The 25,628-nt window shown below is 36.6% G+C and overlaps 1 protein-coding gene across 1 annotated transcript in view; it reads right to left on the bottom strand.

Moving 5' to 3' along the window:
• LOC106086092 (acyl-CoA desaturase) overlaps positions 1 to 24,574 on the bottom strand; it is a 53,482-nt gene extending 28,908 nt beyond the window's left edge. The window contains exon 1 of the mRNA XM_013250619.2: positions 24,098 to 24,574. The gene's annotated coding sequence lies outside the window, so the exon portion shown is untranslated. The remainder of the gene's footprint in view (positions 1 to 24,097) is intronic.
• Positions 24,575 to 25,628: the final 1,054 nt, after the last annotated feature.

The following is a 25,628-nucleotide window of genomic DNA, read 5'->3' as shown; positions in this document are numbered from 1 at the left end:
TTTATTCGATTTGGCTGAAATGTTATGTTATGCGTCTCAACAACTGTGCCAAGTACAGTCCAAATCGGTCTATAACTAGATAGAACTCCCATATTTTAGCAGAATCCATGGTTCCCAAGATTCGGCCCAGCCGAACTTAGCACGCTTTTACTTGTTTTACTTAAAGTGAAATTTTAAAAACTGCCAAGTGTAGGACAGCTATCTGACTAAGCTTTAATCAATGATAAAACCAAAAATGGGTCCATTTTGATCCACTCCCTACCAAATAGCAGACAAATGTGATAAATCAATTTTTGCTTTGAACTAAACATTTTTGACTAAAAAGAACTTTTGAATTTTTGCCATAACCGAATTGACTTCTACACCAAAATGTGACAAATTCATGGCTAACGTTTAACACTGGAGGAAAATGTTGCCCAATTATTTAAAACTCGTACTTCCCGAACAAAACTGATTCGTTTGCAGCATAGAAAAAAGGGTGCGAATATTGGTTTCACAAATGTTAGCAAATATACGATAAGATGTATATCCATCGTGTAGATTGGCACTCCCGAACCAAAAGATTGGCACTCCCGAACTTAATGCTTTTTTCGTTGTTATTTCTGGCAAAAAAAGTCCTCGCTCTACAATCTCAGGTAAAACTATGTTTCTATATACACTCAGAAAAATGCTTATTGTAAATATGGGTTGATTACACAATACAAGTTAGTTCAAGATCTTTACTCACTTTTAATTAAAAATTCGTAAGGGGTTAAATAATTAACTTTGTACAAATAAAACTGACTTTTCATGAGTATAGATGAAACAGCTAAAATCTGGTGGTCTCAGTAATTTTACTTAAACTAATTTCTTTGGAATAACCAAACACTTTACCAAACATGGGTAAAAGCATATTATCGTCGACGATACCTCATCTGAAACTTATACTGAATGAACTACCTAAAGAAATCGATAGCGTGGGGTTGGGAGACAGGCGAAATTAAATGGGTTATCTCCAATTAAATGGGCCCATCTCCAATTGCATGCGTTGAAGAGTTCGGAAATAGCGATGTTTTTTCAATAAATTTACCTCTCAGTTTCAATGCTCGTTAGTTCATTTTTACCTGTGGGAAGTTTAAAATGAACTAATACTCCGTAAAAATAATTTCGTAGCTGTTGTGAAATTGTTGAACCCGTAGCGAGCATATAATTCTTTATCGCCATAAGAAGTTCAATATTTCCCAAATTTAGTTCATTTTAACTAGTGTTGAGGTTAAAAATTTTTCAAAGTATAGAACGAAAAATGGAAATAAGTTTCGACTTTCGTAAAAAAATGTATTCAAAAATAATATAAAGCCTCTTTTGATTATTATATAGTACTAATAAATGTATTTTAACGTATCTCCACAATCAGCAATTGTGTCACCAAAATATTCAAATATTCACGTGTAGTCAAACGGCGTTGGCAATTATTTGTTTATATTTCATGTTTGGTATGTAACACAAGTACATATATGTTATTTGTTGTTCCATTTCCTTATGTACTATAAATGTTTTACTTATATATGACTTTTTGTTTACTACAAGCCAATATGACTAATAACAATAGTAATAATTATTGTTGCTGTGCTCCAGTCTTGCGTCTCATTCAAAGAGGTGTAGGTGTTTGCTAATGTTATTGTAATTACGCCTCCTATGCCGGTCTTGCCGGTCATAACAACCAACGTGAATGAGTAGTGACTGTTTATTCGCTGGGGTCGCATCGCCATATACAAAATATATAATTTATTATTTATGAAATTTTTGGACTTTTATTTGTGTATTTTTCTCACGTTTCCTCGAAAGTAGCCACAAGGAGTTTTGTAACACTATTTACCTATGTTTTCAAATTCATAGTCATACTTTGTTGACAATATGACAAACCCATATGACTGGAAAAGTATCAAGGTTCTCGTTTTTAAACGTTATCGCATTACCCTCTTTTTGTAGATATGTGTTGAACTAACGAAAAGTGGATTTAAATTGAACACCTACGAGGCGGTGTAATCAAATGGTAAATGTTGTAATATTAACAACCCACTCATGTGTGATATGTTATGTTTGAAGAAATAGGCAAGGGCGTGGAAAAGAAGAGGGCCAAGAGGTGTAACACTATGTCAAAAAATATACCTGACAAGGTTGTCGAAACTGTGGAGTATGTCAATATGATGATAATGCGGTTTGCGGACGTCTACCATGATACGCTTAAGTCTGCATATGATATGACCTAAGCAAGGGGTAAGGGGGGCTACAGTAGCGCAGAGGTTAGCATGTCGGCCTATGACGCTGAACGCTTGGGTTCAAATCCTGGCGAGAACATCAGAAAAATTTTCAGCGGCGGTTATCCCCTCCTAATGCTGACGACTTTGCCATGTCAAAATTTCCCCCTAAAGTGGTGTCGGACTCGGCTACAAAATGGAGGCCCCTTATCATTGAGCTTAAACTTAAATTGGACAGCACTCATTGGTATTTGCACCTGTTCCTTGATGGAGTATTCATGGGCCCACGAAGACCTAAAACTACCAACTGTTTCAAATTTCAGCGAAATCGAATAATAAATAGGGCTTTTATGGCCTTCAGACCCTTTATCGCCATTTCGGTTTATAGGGCAGCTATATCTAAACATAGTCCGATCTGAACCATATTTGGGTCAGATGATGGTAGATCTAAAACTACTCACTGTTTTAAATTTCAGCAAAATCGGATAATAAATGGGGATTTTAAGGGCATCAGACCCTTTATCGGTCTATAGGGCAGCTATATCTAACTATAGTCCGATCTGAACCATATTTGGGTTTGAAGTTGAGAGGACGGAAGCTACTCACTCTTTCAAATTTCAGTGAAATCGGTTAAAAAATAAAGCTTTTATGAGCTTCAGACCCTTTATCGGAAGATCGGTATATATGGCAGCAATATATAAATATAGTCCGACCTAAACCATATTTGGGACAGATGTTGGTATACCTAAAACTACTCACTGTTTTAAATTTCAGCGAAATCGGATAAAAAATAAAGCTTTTATGGGCTTCAGGCCATTTATCGGCCTGAAACTACTCACTGTTTCAAATTTCAGCGAAATCGGATAAAAAATAAAACTTTTATGGGCTTCAGACCCTTTATCGGCAGATCGGTCTATATGACAGCTATATCTAAATATAGTCCGATCTGAACCATATCTAGGTTTGAAGTTGAGAGGCCTAAAACTACTCAACATTTTAAATTTCAGCGTAATCGGATAAAAAAATAAAACTTTTATGGACTTCAGACCCTTTATCGGCTGATCGGTCTATATGACAGCTATATCTATAGTCCGATCTGAACCATATTTGGGTCAGATGTTGGTAGGCCTAAAACTACTCATTGTTTCAAATTCCAGTCTTTATAGCAGCTATATCCAAATATGGCCCGATTTGGCCCGTTCAAGAACTTAATCAGCGTGCATCAAAAATACGTATCTGCGCCAAATTTCAGCTCAATATCTCAATTTTTGAAGCCTGTAGAGAGATTACAACAGACGGACGGACGAACAGACACACGGACTTCGTTAAATCGTCTTAGAATTTTACGACGAACCGAAATATATCTACTTTGTAGGATCGGAAATTGTTATTTCGATGTGTTGCAAACGAAATGACTAAATGAATATACTAGTGTGGATCTTAACGAGACCCTGAGCAATGAATATCTGGATCTTATATCAAATTTTGAGGGTAAGTGTTTGGGTGTCGTCTCACCCCATAAACTCCCCCTAAACCAATGGCTATTGGGGCTCAAAAAAAGGGAATTGAGAGTAGTTCACGGAACTGTTATTTTTTAGGGCTAAATACGTGGGTGGCCTACCCACCCTACATACCCCCCAAACTGGATATATTTGTGAACTCTGGCAAAAAGGGGGTACAAATCTGATATCTGTTTTATGGCCAAGTGTTTCAGGGACGTCTCCCTCATTAACTCCGCCTAAAGCACACATATATACCGACTATAGCAATATGTAGCCCATATGTGATTTTTAGGAGGAGAGTATGAATCTGATATCCACATTCGGGGAAAAGGGTATGGCTCCAATCTCCTCCAATCCACCACCTAAACCAAGAGAATGAAGAAGATCTTTATTGGGCAGACCCTCGCCTTAACCAATTTTCAAAAACGCTAGATCTCGGAGTGGGGCGATCTAAGCGAAATTTGGTTTGTTTATAACAACTCGAAAACAATATATTTAAGGAAGACGTCCCACCTCCAAAGTCCGCCAAGTGAAAATATAGACCAATAGTTACATTATTTGGTATTTGAGACTAGTGTACGAATCTGACATATCCTTACCGCCTTACCTCCAAAAGTACCCCCTTACCAAACATATTTACCTACCATAGCAATATAACGGTCAAATGAAAAGTATTTGACAGTTGAGCACCAATATGATATCCACGTTTGGGCGAAATATCTGAAATACCGTACCAGCACCCCCTAACAGGACTTATTTCTTGACCGTGCCAGTATGGGGCTCAGATAAAATAAGAGAGTGAAAGAAGGCGCAGCGGAGCGGGCCCTGTCCAGCTAGTTGATGAATAAATAAATACTCTTAACAAAAAAACGGCTATTCTTTGATCAGACCTAGTATATTAATATGCGTAAACCAAATCCGACCCTTCAGCCATTCCATCAGAGTCTGTATCCTAACATATGGTCACCGGTCCACTATTTCAGTTCTTACTTGTAAGCTCGTCTGCAGATCGATCAATTTGCTGTCTTGTATACGGGTATGTCTGTCTAGACTGTCTCTAAGCAGGTTGAACTGCAATAGTCTAAACAGTGTCCTCTCTACCAATTTCTTTATAAAAAAATCGATCGGCTGGATTTCCACCATAACCTCAAGAGATCGCAGTAGTGCCCATAATCCAATCATGAATCTCAAGGCAACGTGAGCTTTGTTTTCACGCTCAGGTGCGAGGTGTTATTGTAAGGAAGTGGATATCTTTGGGTCTTACAAACGTTCCATTTTTTGCCTTTTTCTTTTTTTTTACAGCGGGTGGGAGAAGGCGCAAAGTTCCAAATAAGAGTTGATAGTCACTTTCGATGTTTGCACCCTGGCAAGACTTTACTTCTATTTAACACCGAAGAGTTTACCTATTATAATGTGGCCTCCATTAAGGGACAGTCACGTGTATTTTTGTATGTCCATGTTGATGAATCGTGTACCACCGATGTGCAGACAAAGAAGTAGGTTAAAATATCCATATAAGTCTGTTGGCATACTGCCACTTTAACTTTAACCCGTCCACCTATTCGACTCCTGAGCCCATAGGATCCTCATGCATTCGAAGATTTTTAAACTTCATAGTAATTCACTTATACTAATGTTTATTTTAAGCATATTCCATAGCTTGTTTTCACTTAACTTATGCTTGATTTATTCCCACTACACCCACGCCATTGCTCAAGATAGCAACATTCCATAAAAAAAATTATTATCATTGCGACTTGACCTTCTTAATATTCTGACCATTTTTGGACAAAAACTGATGGTCGATGTATTTAAGTACCTCATACATTAATATAAGCCTGCATTAAACTTTTCGTAGAAATCGGAATTTTTGTTTTATTTCTTGATTTCATGTGAAAAGTGTTGGCGGCAAATAACCAATGTTAGAAATTACTAAAAAATGTTGGTTTGTTTTCGTGTTTGGCTCAAAATGTTTATCAATATTTTTTCCCCTGCAATGTCATCGTCATTGTTTGCCATTAGATTGTCTACACAAGATAAGAGAATGACAACCACAATTTAATTTTGTTATTCCCAGTTTGGAAATGCTATAGTTTATGTATTGGGGATAATATACAGAGGTTAGCAAAACATTGACATTCAGCAATGGCGGAAAATTTAATAATACGAAAGAGAACTAAACAAAAAAATGAGAGGTTTTGAATAAGGAAACCAAACTCTATTGGTATGAATTTGAATGAAAATATCTTAAATTTATTTCTCAATTTTTTATCTACACTGATAGACAAAATACGTTGAAACATCATGCACCAATGTTGTCAATATCATACACAGACGTTGTTGAAAATATTGCGTTGATGATTTTGTGAACACGCGTAGTTTTTTCATTTATCGTTGTTTCTTAATCCCTTAAGATTAAATGACTCTATAAACATTAAGTGTGTTCGTGTACCCAAAAATGTTTACAAATTTGCGCGAACAGACCTATACCTATTATGTGTATATATCCGACTGTGGTGAAATAGGGTTCGTACACGATGCGTTTGCCAATTTATATATAGCAGCTGATTTATATGGAAAATCAGCTGATATCGATGATTATGCGAACGAATAAAGTGCGAACGCTTCATTGAATTTTTAAGGTAAACTCTCTCTCACTCTCCTACCTACATCCGTTTGAGCGTTCTATGCGAGGATGTTAATCTCTATACTTCTTTTGATACCTTTTAATGTTCAAAATTATCACGGTAACTCCGAGAGCAATTTCATACCTTTTATGAAAGTTGAGTAACTAAAAGAAATAATATCGAGGTTTTTGGGTTTTAAAACAAACTTTTCTTTTTGTCTACATATTTACAAGAGCTGTGTGCCTAACAGATTGACTCAAACCGCTAAACATATAACCATGCTGGTTGATGTAGATAGGCCCATCACCATAGGATGGGGATATACTAATCTAGTCATTCCGTTTGTAACAACTCGAAATATTCGTCTAAGACCCCATAAGTACATATATTTATGGTCGTCTCGACGTCCTGATTCGATCTAGCCATGTCCGTCCGTCTGTCGAAATCACGATAGCGGTCGAACGCGTAAAGCTAGCCGCTTGAAATTTTCCACAGATACCTAATATTGATGTAGGCTATTGGGTATTGTAAATGGGCCATATCGGTTTAGATTTGGATATAGCTCCCATATAAACCGATCTCCCGATTTGACTTCTTGAGCCTTTACAAGCCGTAATTTTAGTCCGATTTGGCTGAAATTTTGCACGTAGACTTCCAACAACCATGCTAAGTACGGTCCAAATCGGTACGTAACCTAATATAGCTCCCATATAACCCGAACTCACGATTTGACTTTTTGAGCCCCTGAAAGCCTCAATTTTAATCCGATTTGGATAAAATTTTGCACATAGTGTTCTGTTATTACTTCTAACAACTCAGCTAAGTACGGCCTGAATCAGTCTATAACCTGATATAGCTCCCATATAAATCGATCTCCCGATTTGACTTCTTGAGCCGCTGGAAGCCCTAATTTTCATCCGATTTGGCTGAAATTTTATATTTTGCGACTCAAAAACTCTGCCAAGTACGGTCCAAATCGGTCTATAACCAGATATAGCTCCCATGTTTTAGCAGAATACATAGTGGTGGGTTACCAAGATTCGGCCCGGCCGAACTTAGCACGCTTTTACTTGTTCTACCCTCCACCATAGGATGGTTAGTATACTAATTTCGCTATTCCGTTTGTACCAACTCGAAATATGCGTTTTAGACATTTCAAGCCGATCTAGCCATGTCCATCCGCCCGTCCTTCTGTTGAAAGCATGCTAACATTCGAAGGAGTAAAGCTAGGCGCCTGAAATTTTGCACAAATACTTCTTATTAGTGTAGGTCGGTTTGGATAGTAAATAGGTCAAATCGGTTCATGTTTTGATATAGCTGCCATATAAACCGATCTTGGGTCTTGACTTCTTGCACGTGATGTTTGGATATAATTTCCAATGGCTGTGCCAAATATGATCCAAATCGGTTGATAACTTGATATAGCTGTCATATAACTCGACCTTGGGTCTTGACTTCTAGAGGGCGCAATTCTTATTCGATTTGGCTAAAAGTTTGCATATGTTGGTTTGGTATGATTCCCAGTAACTGTGTCAAGTATAGTCTTAATCAGTCTATAACCTGATATTGCCGCCATATAAACAGATCTCCCGATTAGACTTCTTAAGCCTTCTAAATTTTGCATGTAGTGTTCTCTTATGACTTCTGACGATTGTGTTAAGTAAGGTCCAAATCGGTCTATAACCTGATATAGCTTCCATATAAACTGTCTCGCGACTATGCTTGTTCGGTTCCTAGAAGCTTTAATTTTGCTGGTTTGACAAAAGTTTGGTATGTAGAATAAAATTATGCCCTTCAACTAAATTTAGTTTGTATACATTTTTAGCTGAATCAATGGTGGAGGGGTTCCCAAGATTCGGCCCGGTCGAACTTAGCACGAGAGATCGGTCTATATGGCAGCTATATCCACATATGGACCGATCTAAGCCAAATTAAAGATGGCTATCTAAGGGCCTAATACAGCTCACTGTCTCAAATTTCGGCGAAATCGGGCAATAAATGCGCCTTTTATGGGTCAAAAACCTTAAATCGAGAGATCGGTCTATATGGCAGCTATATCCAAATCTGGACCGATATGTGGCATTTTGCAGATATATATCGAGGGGCCTAACTTAAGTCACTGTCCGAAATTTTGATGACATCGGACAATAAATGCACCTTTTAAGGACCCAAAACCTTAAATCGAGAGATCGGTCTATATGGCAACTATATCTTAATCTGGACCGATCTGGGCCAAACTGAAGAAAGATGTCTAAGAGCCTAATATAACTTACTGTCTCAATTTTTGGCGAAATCGGACAATAATTGCGCCTTTTGTGGGTCCAAGACCTTAAATCGGGAGATCGGTCTAAATGGCAGCTATATCCAAATCTGGACAGATCTGGGCCAAATTGAGAAAGGATGTCGACTGGCCTAACACAACTTACTGCCCCAAATTTCAGCAAAATCGGATAGTAAATGTGGCTTTTATGCGCCTAACACCCTAAATTGGCGGATCGATCAAAATGGGGGCTGAATGAAGATAAAGTCCGATATAACACATCTTCGAACTTAACCAACTTATGGACAAAAAAAGAATCTGTGCAAAGTTCTAGCTCAATATCTCTATTTTTAAAGGCTGTATCGTGATTTCAACAGATAGACGAACGGACATGGCTAGATCGTCTCAGATTTTTACGCTGATCAAGAATATATAGGGTCGGAAATTGATATTTCGATGTGTTGTAAACGGAATGACAAAATGTACATACCCCCATTCTTCGGTGGTGGGTATAAAAAACGCCCTATAAAGTGCATGTTTGCCCTTACTTATCTTCAACAATGGCTTCCAGTGTGGATTTCTATACTTCAGCAATAATGGTTGTTGTTGTTGTAGCAGTGTGTTGTACTCTGAGGCGGCAGCACTTGTCGATGAAGGACTTCATCGGATCAGTATGGTAGGTACAACCGACTGCCATGGGATTTGTTGTTGTTGTAGCAGTGGTACATTTTGGCAGTAGAAGTACCATTTCGACTCGTATTTTCTACCATTTTCTTAACCACATATATCATCCCTGGTTCTATGATGTTATTATAACCTATTTAACTAATTTTTGCGCGGAAGTTGTCTTCAAATATGGATTCATTAGCTGCTGTTGTTCCAATATTTACTCTATTTTATTTGACTCGTCTCTATTGTTTTAAAATAACGTTTCCATTCTTATAAGGCTCAAAGTTTATTATCTCTTTATGGAATATAATAAACTTAATTTTTATCGCAAGATTTTTCCATTCATATGTTACTTTTTCTTTTTCATAAGCCAAAAAAATTATTTTAATTCAATCATTTCGTAAACTTTTATTACCACCACCATTGTACAAAACTTGACAATCTTCTTCATTGCAAGCGTTTACATCAATTGAAATATTTATATTGCAATTGATTTATTAACATCTGTTGAGAAATCATTTAATTTGAATATTGCTCTTTCTCTGACATGGAAAATTTTATATATATCAACAAAATTAATAAAAAAAAAGAAAACATGAAATTGTGGTATTGCCATGGAAAAAGCACACACACACACAACTAACACTTATATTAATTTTGTAGTTATAATAAAACATTCCATATGCTTTTCAAACTAGGCGTCGACAAATATGATGTTTCTATAAACAATTTTTCTCTGTTTGAGTGATTTCAGTATGGCAAATATCATTAGTTTCAACTCTGAAGGCATTACAAATAACACGCTGTACAGTGATACAAAACCAAAAAGTTTAGAATATTTTAACATAGTCATGTCCTGGTAGGAAAAAGGCCACTCCACCTTGAATTTTGCCCACTAAGGAATTAAAAGTCGAATGTCGTAATCTGGATGAGTAGAGTGCTAGTATTCATGAATCCGAGAAAATAGTCGGGAACTTCCGTCACTTCGTGGTAACTGCGCCTTATAATTGCCCCGAAATTTCCACAAAAGTGAACGTCGGCAACTGTGTACTTTCGCAGTCACTTCACCCTATGACCTCCGATTTTTCCCAGTTCAACAGTGAACTTCTGTGAGCACTGCGCCATAAAATTGCTCAGATTTTCCCTGTTCCAAAATGCAATTTCGTTGTCACTGCTCCGTAAAATTCCGTGAATGTTGCGCAAAGGTGAGCATTGCCGACATAGTACTTTCGTGGTCACTGTATCGTAGAACCTCTGCCTTTCCCATCGTTAAGCAGTGTACTTTCGTGGTCACTGCACCATTATACTTCCTGTGAAATTTGCACAAAAGTGAACTTGTGCTTGAGTGGTCACTGCATCGTACAACTCTGTCTTTCCGCTGACAACAGTATACTTTCGAGGTCACTGCACCGTACAACAATCAACACTGAACTTACGAGATCGCTACTCCGAACAATCGCTGAGTTATCCCCTCCTTTCCTCTGCCAACAGTGAACAATGTGATTGTTGCCTCCTAAACCCGCCGACATTTCAGTCCGTAAAATGTGTACTTGTATGTTTTCTGCAAATATCGCCAAGTAGGCCGTGCCGGCAAGCGTTATGCTCGTTCAGCAAGCCCCACACTATCCTAACACTACTGACCGGACCCTGATGCCCCACCGAACTGTCCTGTAGAGACCGACGTTCCTTTGCCACCTCCACTCACACCAAGCTGCTTCCACTTGGTGCCGTTTCAGGTCTCCACCACAGAGCTCCTCCTTAAACAAGAGGGTCCAACATCGCCTCGATATAAGTACCGTTTTAGGTCTTCATCGTCCATGTCAGAAGGCATTCCGTCCCAACACAGAGCCACATCACCTCTACCTAGCCGAGAAGCCGACCACTCAGTTCTCAGCTACGACACTTAAAAGTAATAAGCCCTTTAGTTTAATATACAGATAGTGAAAATTAGCTACTCTACTCTAGCCATTGCGAATGTACATTTTTTGTGACAAAACCTCTTTCCTTCGCGAATTATATCCTGACAACTGAGAGGAAACCTGTTGTTTCAGTGTCTTTGATGACTTAAGGGTTCCAAATGCGGCTGGACCAAAGACACGTTTTCGGCGAATTACACTGTTATTAAGACACTTAAGTAAAACCCAACTTCTACAATGAGGGGCATCACAGGTGCAATAGAAATTGACGAGATATTTGCTTGTAAACAAGTGAGACGTTTGAAGGGATGCGTGGATAATATGAGCTTGTAGGATCAAAGGACAAACTATAAGAGGTCATTACAGCCCAGAACAGCAGGAATAATCCATTATCGGACTGGAAATAGAATATGCCATGGATCAACACTCTAAACCAGGTAGAAGTGTTATAATGACTGTCAACGACGAAATCATATTATTATTGGTGAAGAATGGGTATCGAATAGATGTTGGTACTTGTTCGACATATTCCGTTAATGAACACGTGGCAAACTTTCCACATATCAATTAGAGCTGTCGGATTCAAGTGTAAGCTCATTGATAAGGTACCTTCCTCTTATACCCTCTTTGAGTATAAGTTTTTTTAATGGTTTAATATCTCATTTATTAAGGATGCGATAACCATGGCGTTTAGCGACATAAGCGAACCTGCTTACCTCTGCCCCGCGGTGGCCCCCCCACTGTAGAGCTGTCACTTATAATTTTATCCATCACATAGGCACAAAACATAGACGTGGCATTTATTCTCAATCAATTCTGTAGCATCTTGGATCTTGACTTCTTGAGCCGCTGGAGAGCGCAATTATTCCACAATTTGGATGACATATTCCGGTTTGGCTGAAATTTTGCATGAAGTGTTTTGGTTCAACAACTGCGAAAAATATGGCCCAAATCCGTTCACCACCGGATCTTGACTTCGTGAGCCGCTAGAGGGCACAATTATTCCCCAATTTGGATGACATTTTGCATGAAGCGTTTTGGTTTGATCATCAATAACTGCGCCATGAATGTCCCAAATCGGTTCACAACCGGATTTAGCACCCATATGAACCGATCTCAGATCTTGACTTCGTGAGCCTCTAGAGGTCGCAATTATTCCAGATTTGGCTGAAATTTTACATGAAGTGTTTTGTTCTAACTTCTAACAACTGCGCCATGTATGGTTCAAATCTGTTCATAACCTGATATGGCTCCCATATAATCCAATCTGGGATCTTGATTTCGTAAGCCTATAGTGAGCGCAATTATTAACCGATTGGGCTAAAATATAACATGAAGTGTTTTGGTTTGACCGTCAACAACTGTACCAAATATGGTCAAAATTGGTTCATAACCTTATTTAGCTCCCATATAAACCGATTTCGGATCTTGACTTATCGAGCCGCTAGAAGGTGCAATTTCTATCCGATTTGTTCTAACTTCTAAAACTGCGACAAGTAATGCCCAAATCGGTTTACAACGTGATATAGCTCCCAAATAAATCTCGAATTTTGACTTCTTGTTGCGCGATAGGGCGCAATTATTATCCGATTTGGCTGAAATAGTACACGAAATGATTTTTTTTACCATCAACCACTGCGCTTAATATGGCCCAGATCGATTCACAATCTGATATAGCTCCATTAGAAACCAATCTTCCGACTACATTTCTTGAGACTCTAGAGAAAGCAATTCCCATCCCATTTGGCTGAAATTTTGCATAACGACTTCTTATATGATTTAAACTACGTATTAAATATAACCTGAATCGGTCCATAACCTCATATACAGCGGTCAAAAAAAGTATTCATCATTAGCAAAATTGATAATAAATTCACTTATTTTGGGTAATTGAAGAAAATTTAAAGTAAACAAATAATGCAGTTTTATGCAATAGTTTATTTTTCGTAATATGTTTTAAAATAAATTCAAAAAATAAATTTAATTAGCGCAAAAAATGCAATTTTATATAATAACACCAAAAACAGAACAAAAAAAGTATTCATCATTGATGTGCTATCATCAAAGTCAAATTTAAATATTATTTGGGAATCCCCCTTTTCTGTTTTATTTAGTAAAGGAGGCTTTGCCCTTGACAGCAAATATTTAATTTCATTGAAAATATAGTTTTTGTCAAAATGGGTCGTAAGCAAAACGAGGTTTCTGATGAGGTAAAAGTTTTGATAATAAAACACCACAGGAATGGTTTAACTCAAAAAACTATCAGTGAAATATTAAATAGACCACGATCTACTATACAATCCATCATCAGAAAGTGGACAGAAACGAAAACTGTTGACAATAAACCAAGATCTGGTCGACCAAAAGCACTTTCAGTTGGAGATGTGCGTTGGCTAGTGCGGCAAGTTCAGAAAACTCCGAAGACAAATGCGACCATTCTTCGTAAAAACACTATGGAATATTTAGGGAAGGAAGTTACTACACAAACAATTCGAAATACACTCAAAAGGCATAGTTACAGAGGAAGAACTGCACGTAAGAAGCCCTTTATAAATAAAATAAACCGAGTGAAAAGGCTAAACTTCGCAAAAATGTATGTAAAACAGCCCGAATCATTTTGGAAAACAGTCATTTTTGCAGACGAGAGCAAGTTTAATCTTTTTGGGTGCGATGGAAAGGTCATAGTGTACAGAAAACCAAATACAGAGCTTGAAGAACGAAACACAGTTGCTACTGTAAAACATGGTGGAGGTGGTTTAATGGTTTGGGGGTGTATGGCGGCTTCAGGAGCGGGAAATCTTGAAATTATTAATGAAGTAATGGATCATAAGTATTACATTGACATTTTAAAGAGGAATTTAAGGATGCTGTATAACTGCCCCAAAGTCATTAAAACTCCTCCTCAAAGTCCCGACTTGAACCCAATTGAACATCTTTGGGAACATCTCGAACGCAAATTGAGAACGCGCAATTTTTCGAGCAAGAGTCAAATGCAACAGGTGATAATGGAGGAATGGACTAATATAGACCAAAATATAACCGCTAAATTAGTCCAATCGATGTCAAACCGTTTAAAAGAAGTTATAAGACGCGGTGGTCGAATAACAAAGTATTAATTTTTTTAAATTATGTTATTTATTTTTTTGTTTTTTTGCAATGATGAATACTTTTTTTGTTTAATTTTTTGTGTTCAGCTGTAAAATGGCCCTTTTTGTTCCAATAAATACTATTTTTTTCTTTAAAAACAATGAAATTGTGTACATATATATCACACAAGCACTACTGCATCATTAGTTTAATATGTTTTTATTCCAATTGTCTTTTGTAGACTTATTAAAAAAAAAAACATTGAATGATGAATACTTTTTTTGACCGCTGTAGCTCCCATTTAAACAGATCACTTCCTGATTCGATTAAGCTATGACCTCTGTCTGTCCGTCAATGTATTCGTGTAATCAAGGTACAGATCGCATTTGTTGTCCGATATTCATAAAATAATGCACAAATCACGTTTTTGGTTCAAGGACGAACGCTATTAATTTCGGAAAAAATCGGTTCAGATTTAGATATTGCTCCCATATATATCTTTCATCCGATATGCCCTTTTAATGCTGTAGAAGCCACAATTTTGGTCTGATCTTAACCAAATTTGGCATTAAGAGCTTTTTGTTACGTCCCAATATACGTGAAAATTTTCAACAAAATCGGGTCAGATTTAGATATAGCTCCCATATATATCTTTCATCCGATATGGCCTTTAAGGCTGTAGTAGCCACAATTTTGGTTCGATCTTTACAAAATTTAGCACAAGATGTTTTATTTGTCGTCCCATACGTATGCAAAATTTCATTAATATCGGATCAGATATAGCTTCCGTATATACCTTTTAGCTGATGTGGCCTTTGGTCAGATTGGTACATGTACAACATTTTTTGAAAATCGGTTCAGATTTAGGTGTAGCTTCCATATACATCTTTCATCCGATATGGCCTTTTTTGCATGCGAAATTATAGTCTGACTAGATTTCAAAATAGGTTTCATGTATTGAAAGTAGAATGTATGTTGACTCGGTTTTTTTCGAGTTTCTCACACGTTCGTGGAAGAAAATTTGTTATATTGTTATTACGAATCTATATTGTTTTGCTTTGGTATAAGATTATGCGCCTTTTTGAACTTTTACAGCTTTACCTTTAGCTTCTTTTTCAATGTTTTTTTGCATGCTTGCATGGGATATTTTCATTGAAATCGAGCCTTCATTCGTCGAACCATTCTCAGGTGTTGTTGCAGTTTTTTAGACCACCACCTGACGTTTGGCAACGCTACCGGTATCATTATAACGATTTATTCTGCGGCACACAAACAATTTGTTTACTTTGAGGTATTTGAGTTCGCCAACAATAGTCGGTTATTATTATTAGGCTTGACCCTCATCACGAATAACTTCTTTTTGAATAAACCCAGAAGGTAATGCTTTCAATGGCTTTTAAACAGTATAATGAGCTGTCAATTAAACAATTATCAAGTAGCTGCCATTTTTCGTTAGACAGATATACCAGTTTGAACCTGGTGACACTTTGCATCACCGTCCCAGTATACTTACATATGTAGGTGTTATTTGCAAGTCATAGTATTTCTAAAATTTTAATTTGATAACGTCAATACTCTCTGCTTCAATCAATTCAACATAAATAACCAAGCGGTGAAGTGATTCAATATTTCATATGTTGTTATCTAATCTTTAGATCTGAAATTCTACTCATAATTTATCATAATAAAAACAAACATTTCGAACCTTTTGCCTTCGTCTCTGTCGTTTAGGGCCTACATAAATACAATAGTTTGATGTCACCTAGCATAGTATATCTTCTCATTTTAGTATCTCATCAACTAATTATGAAATATGTTTCATTATCGCTTAACAATGAAAGTTACATTGAGTGAGCATTACGATAAATATGTATGAAAGGAATTTTTTTATGATTTATATTATGGCTGCGGTTTTGTTGAAAAGCTATGGAGGTAAAATTTATCAAATTTTTTGAATGCTCATGTAGCAGTATTTCCGATAAAAATACATTAGCTTTTTTATTACAACGTTAACACAAATATTGTAGTTAATACAAATGCTGAATCATAATAGATATAACATAGTTAAATTGGAAAAGTTTTAGAACGAGAACTCCATTCATGTTATATCTGTCAAAACTTGTATTATATAGACGCTTGAGTAAGCAAACAAGCCTTGTTTAAACAATGTTTGTGTTGTGGCATTACAAAATATGAAATAAACTTTACATCAATTTTTTGGAGTATTTATAACTAGAAATACTTGTGGTTAACTACTTCTGAGATTATTGCTCAGAAACGAAAAGTTTAAGGAAATGCCAATGCAAATCATATTAGCAAACAGCAGTTTGTGGTTTAGTTATTCCGTATATTGCAAATTTTCCCACAAACATTGCACAAGGGGACTTCTCACATTCAAGCTCAATGCTAGGGACCTTCTTTTTAAACCCGAGTCTGAAGGCCTTTCCGCAGTGCTACACCTTTGTAAGGAGAAGTTTTACAAAGCCTCACAAATGCGCCAGGGGATAACCACCAGTGAAAATTGTTTCTGATGTTCTCGCCTGGATTTGAACCCTATCGTTCAAAGTCATAGATGAACATTCTAACCTCTTCGCTACGGTGGCCTCCTTTCAACCAAGTCTGATCTGGTTCGCGATATACAATGTCGGACAAAATAAAGTGCGGTTTTTAAAATTTTGATTAAAACATATATTTATTGTTTTCAAATGTTTATAAATTATAGCTTTATTTTTAATTCGGTTAATGTTTAATCTAACAATGAACTTAACATTGAATTCTTACGTTATATTTTCTATTTATAATACAAACTATATGGCACATCAGGAATTTCAAGTGACAAAATAAAGTAAAACTCCTTGCTCCTCCTTTGTTTTTTATGACTTCTCTCAATCTTTTCGGCATACTTCAAGTAAGGTTCTTCAAAGTATTTGTTGGAATTGCCTCCACTCACTTAGCACTTTTTCCGAAAATGTTTGAAGATTTAATATGAATTCCATCAGGATTTTGTCATCTAGGATACCCCAAAGGTGCTCTATGGGATCAGGGCTTTGCGCAGGCCGTTCTAATTTTTCAACATTACTTTCTTCAAAATATTTTTAAGTGGCCTTACTCGTGTGCTTGGGGTCGCCGTCTTGTTGAATGATGAACTCCACCAAGCCCATTTCCTACGCACTACTATAAAGATTTTCTTCCAAAATATTTACATAGAGCTCTCCAGCCATTTTAGAGTCAATTTTTAAAAGCCTTCCAACTCCTGAAGAGGAAAAACATCCACCATATTTTACAGTATGTATACGGTTTTTCGATTTTAGCATTTGTGTTGGTTCACACCACACTCTTTTCCGATTTTTGCCATTTTTTGTTCATACTTTGACTCGTCTGTCTATAAGTTTATTCCAAAATTTTTTTTTTTTTTTTTTTTTTTTTTTTTTTTTTTTTTTTTTTAAGCAAATTTATTGAATAGGTATCATGCTTAAAGTAATACTACAACTAGTCTCTAATTACAAAGTGACTAACTAGTAGTTTTGATGCAGACGTACTAAAAAATAATTGGGTAATTAGATTAACCTAATACAAAATATTTGAATTAAGATAATTTATTTCTATTACGTAATATGCTATCTATCTTCTATCCTGTGAAGCGTGTTAACAAATCATGGGGTTTGAATCGTTGCAGTCTTCTGAATTGATTCGAATAATCGAGCAGCTTTAGGGCCTCAGGGTTAGTATGTTGCTGGAGCCGCATTGCATGTTTCTGAGCATGGTTAGAGATTTCCTCTTTTACAGTTTTCATTTTAAGATCTCGATGTAAGTCACTATTTCGGACAAACCATGGTGCATTGACAGCTGATCTCATTGCTTTATTTTGGAACCTTTGTATTTTTTCTATATTACTGTTTGAAGCACATCCCCAAAGTTGTATGCCATATTGCCACAGAGGTTTTAGCGTCTGTTTGTAGATCAGAAGTTTGTTGTCCGTTGATAAGACTGAGTTTCTTCCAATTAGCCAGCTTAAGTTACGGTATTTTATATCATTCCAAAATGATTCAGACATATTTATATACTTTTTTGCAAAGGTCAATCTTTTTTTTCTATTGGCTGCTCGCAGGTGTTGTTTCTTCATAGCGAAGGCACTTTTTAAACCCCTTTCATTAAGTCTTCTTTGGACAGTTCGAGTCGAAATATTTAATTCTCGTTTCTCTTTTATATCTCTGGCTATTGTAAAAGAATTTCTCTTTGCTAGAATTGCAATATGATCATCATCAAACTTCGTCGTCTTACGTTTTCTGACATTTTTTCAACTTTTATTTGACTTCCTTATTTTATACAAAGCAATAATTATTCTGACCCCAGATTCTGATATTTTATACTTTAAATTTAAAAATTTCAAATGTTTATGGAAATAAATGAGGCACTCCAACAAACAATGGAACTATAAAAAACAGTAAATAATACACGTAGATAAAAAATATTGAGGATTAATGAAGAAAGGTACACAAACGTACTTTATATTGTCTAACAATGTATAAACAGAGAGGAGATTAGATTTACCAACCTCTTTAAGCGGCCCTCTTCATCGATTAACTATCACTCTTCCTTCAAACCATCAAACTCCACATTACGTACCATTAAACTCACGTGCACGGTGACGTATAGCCAATGCACGCTCGCTGACCATTTGATTGACATTAAAGTTTAATAAACTTGGTCGCCATTTATATATTACACAAATGAAAGAACAACAACTAGTTAGAATAGCTCTAATATGAAAAAAATATCTCCAACCACACACATGTTGGCAATATTTATTGTATCATACGAATATGCCCAAGGGCAATTGTTGGAAATTACAATTAATAACTTCATTATGATTTCATTTCTTTTTCCCACCTGCCTCAATTATATATCAACAAAAAAGAGGGATCCACATAGTAAATATATGGAACAGGACCATGTATAAATGATTTCCCTTGGGTTAGAAAAAGACGTACATTCAAAGGGGGAAATTGATAATAAATCATTATGATTGTGACATACTTAATATACTCGTTGTTTGTACATTAGATTGTCCCACGCTATAAAAGATATTTGTTTTTGGCAAATAGGTAAACGCATACCCTCCACTTGTTTCTCTCTGATCCTTATAAGCAATATACGAAATATTATGACGATCGGTTAACGATAATCTGTGTTAATGTTAGTTAAGTAAAGTGTTATTTTTTAAGAGCTATAGGAAAGTTTTGCAAAAGAAAAAAACTTACTGAGATTTCATTGCAAGATATTGTCCGACTTTTGACCTTTGTTTAATGCTTTCTATTCAAAGAATAGTATAGCAAAAAAACATTTAAAAGTCAGCTAAAACTGTGATGTTCCGTTATAGCGATTTCATTTTCGACCAAGAAAAATCATCAGAAGGAGATGTCAAATGGATATTGGGTACTTTACAACCATTCCAACTAGAGTAAGTTGTAAAGCCCACATCTGAATTTAAACAGGGCTCTTTAAGTCGACTTGTTTTATACGTTAACAAATTAACAACAAATTAAATCTTACTTCCCTTATTCAAATACAACACAGTTGTTGGAAGTCATAACAGAACACTATGTGCAAAATTTCATTCAAATCGGACAAAAATTGCGGATTTCACGGGCTCAAGAAATCAAATCGGGAGATCGATTTATATGGAAGCTATATCAGGTTCTTAATCGATTTAGACGATACTTAGTGGAAATCATAACAGAACATCGAATGAAAAATTTCAGTCAAATCGGATGTAAATGGAGGCTTCCTAGGGCTTAAGAAGTCAAATCGGTAGAGCGGTTTATATGGGACCTATATAATATTCTTGACCGATTTGAACCCTACTTAACACAGTGTTTGAGAGTCATAACAGAACACTATATGCAAAATTTCAGCTAAATCGGATAAAAATCGCGGCTTGTAAGGGCTCAAGAAGTCAAGTCGGAAGATCAGTTTATATGGGAGCTATATCAGGTTATAGACCGATTTGTTCCGTACTTAGCACAGTTATTGGGAGTTATAACAGAACAGCCAAATCGGACAAAAATCGCGGCTTTCAGAGGCTCAAGATGTCAAATCCGCAGACCGCAATCCCCAACGACCTACATTAATATTAAGTATCTGTGCAAAATATTAAGTATCTGTGCAAAATATTAAGTATCTGTGCAAAATATTAAGTATCTGTGCAAATTTCAATCGGTGTGCGACCGCTATCGTGATTTCGACAGACGGACGGACATGGCTAGTTCGACTCAGAATGGCGAGACGATGAAGAATATATATATTTTATAGGGGCCCTTCATCAATAATTCGAGGTGTTACAAAGGAAATGACTAGATTAGTATACCCCCATCCTGGTAGTGGGTATAAAAACCCTGTTCAAATACTCGAAAGCGGTGAAAATCGAAATTGTACAAATTCAAAGGACATTGTGTGGAAAAAGGTGTATTCATAGGAAAACTACTTCTGGGAATCGATGGTTATGGAATAAATTGCTGAATACAAATAATTGAGATTGGTCACTGTGTAACATTATTTTGTAATTATTAACAATTATTAACATTAATTTTCGAAATGAAATTAGATTAATATTATTTTCAATGTTTTGGTGGAATAATCAATAACGGTTTGGTACTAAAACCATTAACGGTCTGGTGCTAAAACCAATAACAGATTGGTATTAAAACCATTACCAGCTCGGTACTAAGGCTAGTACCAAACACAGGCGTTCAGCTTCATAGGCGGACATGCTAACCTCTGCGCTACGGAGGCCTCCTTTAACATAGCCCTACAAAAAAAAAACGTTTAAAGGCGTTTAATCGCATGATCTAGGCGGCCTAATGACCGGTCCCAAACGTGAAATAAAATCTTCACCGAACTCGCCCCTCTATAAGTCGAATTTTACGCGTGCTGTGTGGCATGTGGCACCACATGTCATGCAAGTCAAGCTCTTGCATTTTGGGCAAAAAAAAATTGGATATCATCTCACGGTAGCGCTCAACATTCATAGTTGCGTTACGATTCACATCATCTTTGAAGAAGTACGGTCCAATGATGTCACCACCCCATAAACTGTACCAAACTATGACTTTTTCTGGATGCATTGGTAGCTATTGCAATGCTTCTGGCTGATCTTCACTCCAAAATCGACACCTATACTTATTTACGTACACATTAAGCCAAAAATGAGCTTCGCCCATAAAATGGAACAAGCGCGAGATTAACTTTCTTAACGGAAAATGACTTTTGATAATAAAATTCAATAATTTACAAACCTTGTTCATTTGTAAGACTATTCATGAGTAAATTATAGAACAAACTGAAGATGTTTGAAAGTGAAACAAAACGCGAAAAGTGCGTGATTTGTTTCAGTCAGTGTTGCCAAAAAGATAATTGCTAAAAAATCACCGTTTATTTATTGTTAGGGGCTGCAGATATATTTATTCCGTGGTGATGGATGTAAAAATATGCCCGTATAAATGCGCTGAAGAAAGGAATGGACCGAAATACCGGCAGATTACATTCGTGCAGATGGCTAGCAACTCGTTTTTTGACCGACTCAGAACAGTAGTCAACACAAGGTGGTTATATCGAGCAAAAGTGAATGGATTCTGATATTTAGATTACTTCCACACACTTTTATAATTTGAATCAACAAAAATATTTTCACACAAAACAAGTAAAAAGGCGTTAAGTTCGGCCGGACCAAACTTTGGATACCCTCCACCTCGGGTATATATATAAACCACCTTTCGTCACCATATTTTGTCTTTATCGAAATATGGTCCGATTTGGACCATTCATTTAATGAATGGACATTCATTTAATGTCTAATAAGTACAAGTCATTGTTCAATTTTGTTGAACAAAATATTGGACTTTTGGTGACATATCAAATTATAGACCGATTTGGTCTACAATATATACGACACTGATGTCGAAAAGCCAAATTTCAGTGAAATCGGATTATAAATGTGCCTTTATGGGCCCAAAAGCTTAAACCGAGAGATCGGTCTATATGGCAGCTATATCCAAATGTGAACCGATCTGGACCAAGTTAAAGAGCACTGTCGAAGAGACTTACACAACTCACTGTCCCAAATTTCGGCTAAATCCGACCAAAACCTTAAATCGAGAGATCGGTGTATATGGCAGCTATATCCAAATGTGGACAGATCTGGACGAAACTAAACGGCACTGTCGAAGAGACTTACTCAACTCACTGTCCCAAATTTCGGCTAAATTCGACAGAAAATGCGCTTTTTATGGACCCAAAACCTTAAATCGAGAAATCGACCTACATGGCAGCTATATCCAAATCTCGACCGATCTGCGCCAAATTACGAAAAGATGTCGAGGGGTCTAACACAATTCGCTGTCCCAAATTTCGGCGAAATCAGACAATAAATGCCCCTTTTATAGGCCCAAAACCTGAAATCGAGAGATCGGTCTATATGGCAGCTATATCCAAATCTCGACCGATCTGGGCCAAATTGCACAAAGATGTCGAGGGGTCTAACACAACTTACTGTCCAAAATTTCGGCGAAATACGGCAATAAATGCGCCTTTTATGGGCCCAAGACCTTAAATCGAGAGATCGGTCTATATGGCAGCTCTATCCAAATCTGGACCGATCTGAGCCAAATTGAAGAAGAATGTCGAAAGGCCTAACACAACTCACTGTCCCAAATTTTTTGCAAAATCAGACAATAAATGGGCTTTTCATGGGCGCAAGACCTTAAATCGAGAAATGGGTCTATATGGCAGCTATATCCAAATCTGGACCGATCTGAGCCAAATTGCACAAAGATATCGAGGGGTTTAACAACACTCACTGTCCCAAATTTCGGCGATAAATGCGCCTTTTATGGGCCTAAGACCTTAAATCGAGAGATTGGTCTATATGGCAGCTATATCCAAAACTGGATCGATCTGAGCCAAATTGAAGAAGGAGGTCGAAGGGCCTAACACAACTCACTCTCCCAAATTTCAGCAAAATCGGATAATAAATGTGCCTTTTATGGGCCTAAGACCCTAAATCGGCGGATCGTTCTATAGGAGGCTATATCAAGATATAGTCCGATATATCTCATCTTCGAACTTAACCTGCTTATGGACAAAAAATGAATCTGTGCAAAGTTTCAGCCCAATATCCCAAATTTTAAAGACTGTAGCGTGATTTCAACAGACAAACGGACGGACATGGCTAGATTGTCTTCGGTTTATACGCTGATCAAGAATATATACACTTTATAGGTTCGGAAATGGATATTTCGATGTGTTGCAAACGGAATGACAAAATGAATATACCCCCATCCTTCGGTAGTGGGTATAAAAATGTGGTATTTTCAATTTGCAACACTTGGTGTCAGCTGCCCTATATACTCCTTATACGCACTTAAGCACTTATATTTGATTAAAGTAGGTACATATATGTGACGTAGGGTGTTATATACACTGTTATATCCGTCTTTGCTTTTCCTTTGTGGTTTTTTAGTATTCCCCAAAACACAAAATTAAATACTGTGCACGCTTCTATATTTCGCCCACAAGTGTCACTATTTGGCCAATATAAAACACTTGATGATGATTGATTATAGAACACTTAAAATTGTCTATTTTTGCAAATTAAAATGAATAAAATACATTTCATCGTTTGTTTTTCACTTTGGAGCGCTAATTGCAAGAGGTCTTAAAATTATTATTCTTTATAGGCTATTTATATTGATAATTAAATGAATTATCATCCAATTAGAATCAAATGTTTGTAATAAATTACCTTTTTCCAAAATTTATATTCACTTTTTGTTGAATAGCTTAAAACCAAAAGTTCAGACACTTTTTTACAAATTTAAATTTTAAAATTTTTTTTTTTTAATTTTTTCACCAAATCATATTTTTTTATAACAATGATTTTTTCAAATTTATTTTATATTCACTTTTTTTCGTTAATTTTTCCACACTAGTTTTTCTTTTTTATGCTCATGTATCGCATTTTAATGCGTCTTCACCAAACGAATTCTCCCAGCTAACTGTCGATTTCGAAATGTATTTTTTTTTTGTTACGATTTGTAATTGTTTGAATATATCTCCACTATTGCCACCAGCTTGTGACTTGGTTGAAGGCCTGTATGGGTATTTGCATGTGTGTGTGCGTGTGCGAGCAGAATTGTATCTTAGCTTTATGCGGAACATGCGGAGCAAAATTAAAAAAACGCACGGAAAAACTATTGCCGGCTAGCTGGCTGTCTGGCTACTGCTCGATGTGGCCAACGAACAAAACAATCCAACCTACCAACCAACCATCCATAACAATTGATGGACGGACGATTGACTCTGAGTGTGTCACAGAACCCGAAGGGGGAAAAACTATGAAATGTGTGTGTTTGCCACACTTAACTGGAATGGTGTAATCATCATTTGGGAGTATGGATGCAATACAGGGACGGATTAAGGGCTAGAGGTATTAGAATATGTGTCAGTTTTTGGATTAGAAATAAAAAAAGACTTTTTGGGAAGAGTGGAAACAAAAGAAGTTGTAACATCCGAATTGAATTTTGGTTAAAACATCACATTTGCCATCCCAAACACCTACATCATTAAAGGCCTAAACATCGTGTTACAAAATTGAACTTTGCCAACAAATGTCGAAGAAGCAACATGCAAAAGTTAAACCATTTGTAACATAGAAGACTAAACAGAATTAGGGCGTTTGGCTTTGTTTTTCAGGGTTGCGTTGACATTTGAAAGCGAGTGTCATTCTATGCTTCCACAGTCTTCAAAGTTAAAAATTGTTTAACTTGTGATTTGATTTTTTGACATTTGCTTGCAGAGTTGCATTTCTCAAATGCGCTCACTTTATTTAGGTCTTTTGAGCCAAATCGGATAAGAATTGCGCCCTCTAGAGGCTCAAGATGTCAAGACCCAAGATCGGTTTATATGAAAGCTATATAAGGTTATGGACCGATTTGAACCATACTTGGCACAGTTGTTGGATATCATAACAAAACACGTCGTGTAAAATTTCGTTCCAATCGGATAAGAATTGCGCACTCTAGAGGCTCAAGAAGTCAAGACCCCAGATCGGTTTATATGGCAGCTATATCAGGTTATGAACCAATTTGAACCATACTTGGCACAGTTGTTGGATATAATAACAAAATACGTCGTGCAAAATTTCACTCCAATCGGATAAGAATTGCGCACTCTACAGGCTCAAGAAGTCAAGACCCAAAATCGGTTTATATGGCAGCTATATCAGGTTATGAACCGATTTGAACCATACTCGGATGAGTATAATATATATACTT

Source organism: Stomoxys calcitrans, chromosome 2 (genome assembly GCF_963082655.1).
Source record: "Stomoxys calcitrans chromosome 2, idStoCalc2.1, whole genome shotgun sequence".
NCBI classification, from domain to species: Eukaryota; Metazoa; Arthropoda; class Insecta; order Diptera; family Muscidae; genus Stomoxys; species Stomoxys calcitrans.
The sequence above is the reverse complement of the archived record's forward strand: the minus strand, read 5'-3'. Positions and strand labels throughout refer to the sequence as shown.